The 6,936-nt window shown below is 40.0% G+C and overlaps 1 non-coding gene across 1 annotated transcript; it reads right to left on the reverse strand.

Annotated features, from left to right (window-relative positions):
- Nucleotides 1-1,219: 1,219 nt before the first annotated feature.
- On the reverse strand, nt 1,220-1,327 carry LOC130952658 (small nucleolar RNA R71). The gene has a single exon (XR_009074835.1). It is a non-coding gene; the product is annotated as a small nucleolar RNA R71 (small nucleolar RNA).
- Between the last annotated feature and the right edge of the window lie 5,609 nt (nt 1,328-6,936).

Here is a 6,936-nt window from a genome sequence, read left to right on the forward strand (position 1 = left end):
TTTCAAGTTTTCAAAGTTTTTCAAAATCAAATCTTTTTCAAATCATATCTTTTCAATCAAATGTTTTCAAAATCAATTTCTTTCCTTTTTCAAAGATACTTACTAACAATTAATGATTTGATTGAACATTTTTTGCCTTTTCTGTTAAGGAAGGTTTTATGTTTGAATCATATCTTTTCTTGTTAGGCAAGTCATTAATTTTTCAAAATCAAATCTTTTTAAAATTGTTTTCAAATCAAATCTTTTTAAAATTGTTTTCAAATCATATCTTTTTAAAATTGTTTTCAAATCAAATCTTTTCAATCATATCTTCTTAACCACATCTTTTTCAAAATAGTTTTCAATCAAATCTTTTTAATTTCTAATTTCAAAATCTTTTTCAAAAATCACTTGATTTCTTTTCCACTCTTATTTTCGAAAATCAATTAAGTGTTTTCCAAAAATGTTTTCAAAATATTTTTAATTAATTTTCGAAAAATTACTTCCCTCCTTCTCACATCCTTCTATGGAGTACCACTCCTTCTCAATGCACAATTCGAACCTTATCTAAGTAAAGTTCGAATTCTTCTTCTCCTTCTTCTTTCTATTTCTTTTTTTCCTCTGACACCTCAAGGAATCTCTATACTGTGACATAGAGGATTCCACTTTTTTTTTTTTTTGTTCTCTTCTCTTTCATATGAGCAGGAGCAGAGACAAAGGCATTCTTGTTGAAGCTGACCCTGAACCCGAAAGGACCTTAAAGAGAAAGCTAAGAGAAGCCAAAGCACAATTCTCTTTAGAGGACCTGACCAAATTCTTCAAAGAAGAAGAAGACATGGCAGCCGAAAACAACAATAATGCAAACAATGCAAGGAAGGTGCTGGGTGACTTTACTGCACCTACTCCTGATTTTTATGGGAGAAGCATCTCTATCCCTGCCATTGGAGCAAACAACTTTGAGCTTAAGCCTCAATTAGTTTCTCTAATGCAACAGAATTGCAAGTTCCATGGACTTCCAATGGAAGATCCTCATCAGTTTTTAGCTGAATTCTTGCAAATCTGTGACACAGTCAAGACTAATGGGGTAGACCCTGAGGTCTATAGACTGATGCTATTCCCTTTTGCTGTAAGAGACAGAGCTAGGATATGGTTGGACTCTCAACCTAAAGAAAGCCTGGACTCTTGGGAAAAGCTAGTCAATGCCTTCTTGGCAAAATTCTTTCCACCACAAAGATGGAGTAAGCTTAGAGTGGAGGTCCAAACCTTCAGACAGAAGGATGGAGAATCCCTCTATGAAGCTTGGGAAAGATACAAACAATTAATCAGAAGATGTCCCTCAGACATGCTTTCTGAATGGAGCATCATAGGTATTTTCTATGATGGTCTCTCTGAACTATCCAAGATGTCTTTGGATAGCTCTGCTGGAGGATCTCTTCATCTGAAGAAGATGCCTGCAGAAGCTCAAGAATTGATTGAAATGGTTGCAAATAACCAATTCATGTACACTTCTGAAAGGAATCCTGTGAACAATGGGACTAGTCAGAAGAAAGGAGTTCTTGAGATTGACACTCTGAACGCCATTTTGGCTCAGAATAAGATATTGACTCAACAAGTCAATTTGATTTCTCAAAGTCTGTCTGGAATGCAAAATGCACCAAACAGTACTAAGGATGCTTCATCTGAGGAAGAAGCTTATGATCCTGAGAACCCTTCCATGGAAGAGGTGAATTACCTAGGAGAACCTATGGAAACACCTATAATTCTTCATGGAGAAATCACCCAAATCTCTCATGGAAGAATCAAGAGAGACCTCAACAAGGTTTCAATAACAATAACGGTGGAAGAAACAGGTTTAGCAATAGCAAGCCTTTTCCATCATCTTCTCAGCAACAGACAGAGAGTTCTAAGCAGAATACTTCTGACTTAGCAACAATGGTCTCTGATCTAATAAAGACCACTCAAAGTTTCATGAATGAAACAAGGTCCTCCATCAGAAATTTGGAAGGACAAGTGGGTCAGCTGAGCAAGAAAGTTACTGAACTCCCTCCTAGTACTCTCACAAGTAATACAGAAGAAAATCCAAAAGGAGAGTGCAAAGCCATAACCATGGCCGAATTTGGAGAGGAAAGGGAGGAAGTGAACGCCACTGAGGAAGACCTCAATGGGCGTGCACTAGCCTCCAATGAGTTCCCCAATGAGGAACCATGGGAATCTGAGGCTCAAAATGAGACCATAGAGATTCCATTGGATTTACTTCTGCCTTTCATGAGCTCTGATGAGTATTCTTCCTCTGAAGAGGATGAGTATGTCACTGAGGAGCAAGTTGCTAAATACCTTGGAGCAATCATGAAGCTAAATGACAAGTTATTTTGGAGGATGAACCTCCTTTGCTCACCAAAGAACTGGATGACTTGTCTAGGCAGAAATTACCTCAAAAGAGACAAGATCCTGGGAAGTTTTCCATACCTTGTACCATAGGCACCATGACCTTCAAGAAGGCTCTATGTGACTTAGGGTCAAGTGTGAACCTCATGCCTCTCTCAGTAATGGAGAAGCTAAGGATCTTTGAGGTACAAGCTGCAAGAATCTCATTAGAGATGGCAGACAACTCAAGGAAACAAGCTCATGGACTTGTAGAGAATGTTTTGGTAAAGGTTGAAGACCATTACATTCCTACTGATTTCATAGTCCTAGAGACTGGGAAATGCATGGATGAATCCATCATCCTTGGCAAACCCTTCCTAGCCACAGCAAAGGCTGTGATTGATGTTGATGGAGGTGAACTGATCATTCAAGTGAATGGAGAATCCTTTGTGTTTAAGGCTCAAGGATATCCCTCTGTCACCATAGAGATGAAGCATGAAGAGCTTCTCTCAAATCAGAGACAAGCAGAGCCCCCACAGTCAAACTCTAAGTTTGGTGTTGGGAGGCCACAACCAAACTCTAAGTTTGGTGTTGGGAGGTTCCAACATTGCTCTGAGTATCTGTGAGGCTCCATGCGAGCCCTCTGTCAGCTACTGACATTAAAGAAGCGCTTGTTGGGAGGCAACCCAATGATTATATTTTATATTTTCTTTTGTTATTTTATGTTTTTTGTAGGTTAATGATCATAAGAAGTCACAAAATCCATTGAAAAAGCAAAAACAGAATGAAAAACAGGAAGAAAAACAGCACACCCTGGAGGAAGATGCTGCTGGCGTTCAAACGCCAGTAAGCCTAGCAGTTGGGCGTTTAACGCCCAGTCTGGCACCATTCTGGGCGTTTAACGCCAGAAAGGGGCACCAGACTGGCGTTAAACGCCAGAAAAGGGCAAGAACCTGGCGTTAAACGCCAGGAATGGGCATCAGCCCGGCGTTTAACGCCAGAAATGGGTCAAAACGTGATTTTTGATGCCATTTGGTGCAGGGATGACTTTTCCTTGACACCTTAGGATCTGTGGACCCCACAGGATCCCCACCAACCCCACCACTCTCTCTTCTTCTTCACCCATTCACCAATCACCTCTACCACTCTCCCTCTCCTCCATTTCTTCTTCTTCTACTCTTTTCTTTCTTCTTTTGCTCGAGGACGAGCAAACCTTTTAAGTTTGGTGTGGTAAAAGCATTGCTTTTTGTTTTTCCATAACCATTTATGGCATCCAAAGCCGGTTCAACTGAGAAGGCATGACCTCAAGCCCATCACTAAGAAAAGGATGGAGCAAACAAGAGACCCCTCTCATCAAGAGATCCCTGAGATACCTCAAGGGATGCACTTTCCTCCACAAGACCATTGGGAGCAAATTAACACCTCCCTAGGAGAGTTGAGTTCCAATATGGGACAACTAAGGGTGGAGCATCAAGAACACTCCATCATCATTAGAGAAGATCAAAGAATCATGAGAGAGGAGCAACAAAGACAAGGAAGAGACATTGAGGAGCTCAAGAACTCCATAAGACCTTCAAGAGGAAGAACAAGCCGCCATCACTAAGGTGGACCCGTTCTTTAATCTCCTTGTTCTTTGCCTTTCTGTTTTTCGAAAATTATGCTTTATGTTTATCTATGTTTGTGTCTTATGATCATTAGTGTCTTAGTGTCTATGCCTTAAAGTTATGAATATCCTATGAATCCATCACCTCTCTTAAATGAAAACTGTTTTTATCACAAAAGAACAAGAAGTACAGGATTTCAAATTCATCTTTAAAACTAGCTTAATTAGTTTGATGTGGTGACAATACTTTTTGTTTTCTGAATGTATGATTGAACAGTGCATATGTCTTTTGAATTTGTGGTTCATGAATGTTAAAATTGTTGGCTCTTGAAAGAATGATGAAAAAGGAGACATGTTACTGAGGATCTGAAAAATCATAAAAATGATTCTTGAAGCAAGAAAAAGCAGTGAATATAAAAAAAAAAAAGAAAAGAAGCAAACGAAAAAAAAAAGAGGAGAAAAACGAAAAAATTGATGAAAAAGAAAGAAATAAAGTTGTGATCCAAGGCAATAAGAGTGTGCTTAAGAACCCTGGGCACCTCTAATTGGGGACTTTAGCAAAGCTAAGTCACAATCTGAAAAGGTTCACCCAATTATGTGTCTGTGGCATGTATGTATCCGGTGGTAATACTGGAAGACAGAGTGCTTTGGGCCACAGCCAAGACTCAATAAGTAGTTGTGTTCAAGAATCATCATACTTAACTAGGAGAATCAATAACACTATCTGGATTCTGAGTTCCTAAAGAAGCCAATCATTCTGAACCTCAGAGGATAAAGTGAGATGCCAAAACTGTTTGGAGGCAAAAAGCTACTAGTCCCGCTCATCTAATTTGGAGCTAAGTTTCATTGATAATTTGGAGTCTATAGTATATTCTCTTCTTTTTATCTTATTTGATTTTCAGTTGCTTGAGGACAAGCAACAATTTAAGTTTGGTGTTGTGATGAGCGGATAATTTGTATACTTTTTGGCATTGTTTTTAGTATGTTTTTAGTAGTTTGAGTTGAGTTTTTAGTATATTTTTCTTAGTTTTTAGTTAAAATTCACTTTTCTGGACTTTACTATGAGTTTGTGTGTTTTTCTGTGATTTCAGGTATTTTCTGGCTGAAATTGAGGGACCTGAGCAAAAATCTGATTCAGAGACTGAAAAGGACTGCAGATGCTGTTGGATTCTGACCTCCCTGCACTCGAAGTGGATTTTCTGGAGCTACAGAAGCCCAATTGGCGCGCTCTCAACGGCGTTGGAAAGTAGACATCCTGGGCTTTCCAGCAATATATGATAGTCCATACTTTGCCCAAGATTTGATGGCCCAAACCGGCGTTCAAAGTCACCTACAGAAATCCCAGCGTTAAACGCCGGAACTGGCACCTAAATGGGAGTTAAACGCCCAAACTGGCACCAAAATGGGAGTTAAACGCCAAGAAGAGTCTCTACACAAAAATTACTTCATTGCTCAGCCCAAGCACACACCAAGTGGGCCCGGAAGTGGATTTTTATGTCATTTACTCACCTTTGTACACCTTAGGCTACTAGTTTTCTATATATAGGACCTTTTACTATTGTATTTTCATCTTGGTTCTTCTGGTTCCCTCTTTGGGGCCGAAACCAATGATCACTTTTGTTCTTATGTATTTTCAACGGTGGAGTTTCTACACACCATAGATTAAGGTGTGGAGCTCTGCTGTACCTCGAGTATTAATGCAATTACTAATGTTATTCTATTCAACTCCGCTTGTTCTTTTACCAAGATATCACTTGTTCTTCAATTTGATGAATGTGATGATCCGTGACACTCATCACCATTCTCACCCATGAACAAGGTGGCTGACAACCATTCTTGTTCTACAAGCATCTGAGGCTTAGTGAATATCTCTTGGATTTCTGATTGCATGATGCATGGTTGATCGCCTGACAACCGAGTGCTCGCCTGACAAACGAGCCAACCATTCCGTGAGATCAGAATCTTCGTGGTATAGGCAAGAACTGATGGCGGCATTCAAGAGAATCCGGAAGGTCTAACCTTGTCTGTGGTATTCTGAGTAGGATTCAATGACTGAATGACTGTGACATGCTTCAAACCTGTAACCTACTGGGCGTTAGTGACAGACGCAAAAGAGTGATTCTATTCCGGTAGGGGAGGGAACCAAACCGGTGATTGGCAGTACTGTGACAGAGTGCGTGCATTAGCTTTCACTGCGCGGATGGGAGGTAGCTGCTGACAACAGTGAAACCCTACATGAGCTTGCCATGGAAAGGAGTAAGAAGGATTGGATGAAGACAGTAGGAAAGCAGAGAGACGGAAGGGAAGGCATCTTCATACGCTTGTCTGAAGCTCTTACACCACTGATATACATAAGTATCACTATCTTTATCTTTATATTATTTTCGTTCATCATCATATACAATTGAGTTTGCCTGACTAAGATTTACAAGATGACCATAGCTTGCTTCATACCACCAATCTCCGTGGGATCGACCCTTACTCACGTAAGGTATTACTTGGACGACCCAGTGCACTTGCTGGTTAGTTGTGCGAAGTTGTAGTGATCACAATTTCGTGCACCAGCTTCCCAACCCACTTCTGTAGGTAATAAACCTGCAGCAACTAAGGTTGAGGAATACAAAGCCAAAATGCCTTATCCTCAAAAACTCCGCCAAGCGGAACAGGATAAGCAATTTGCTCGCTTTTTCAGACTATCTCAGGACTCTTGAAATAAAGATTCCATTTGCAGAAGCACTTGAGCAAATACCCTCTTATGCTAAGTTCATGAAAGAAATCTTAAGTCATAAGAAGGATTGGAGGGAAACTGAAAAAGTCTACCTCACTGAAGAATGCAGTGTAGTCATTCTAAAAAGCTTACCTGAGAAGCTTAAAGATCCTGGAAGCTTTATGATACCATGCACATTAGAGGGTAATTGTACCAAGCAAGCTCTATGTGATCTTGGGGCAAGTATCAACTTAATACCTGCATCTACTATCAGAAGGCTTGG

This window comes from Arachis stenosperma, chromosome 9, assembly GCF_014773155.1.
Source record: "Arachis stenosperma cultivar V10309 chromosome 9, arast.V10309.gnm1.PFL2, whole genome shotgun sequence".
In the NCBI taxonomy this organism is placed as follows: domain Eukaryota; kingdom Viridiplantae; phylum Streptophyta; class Magnoliopsida; order Fabales; family Fabaceae; genus Arachis; species Arachis stenosperma.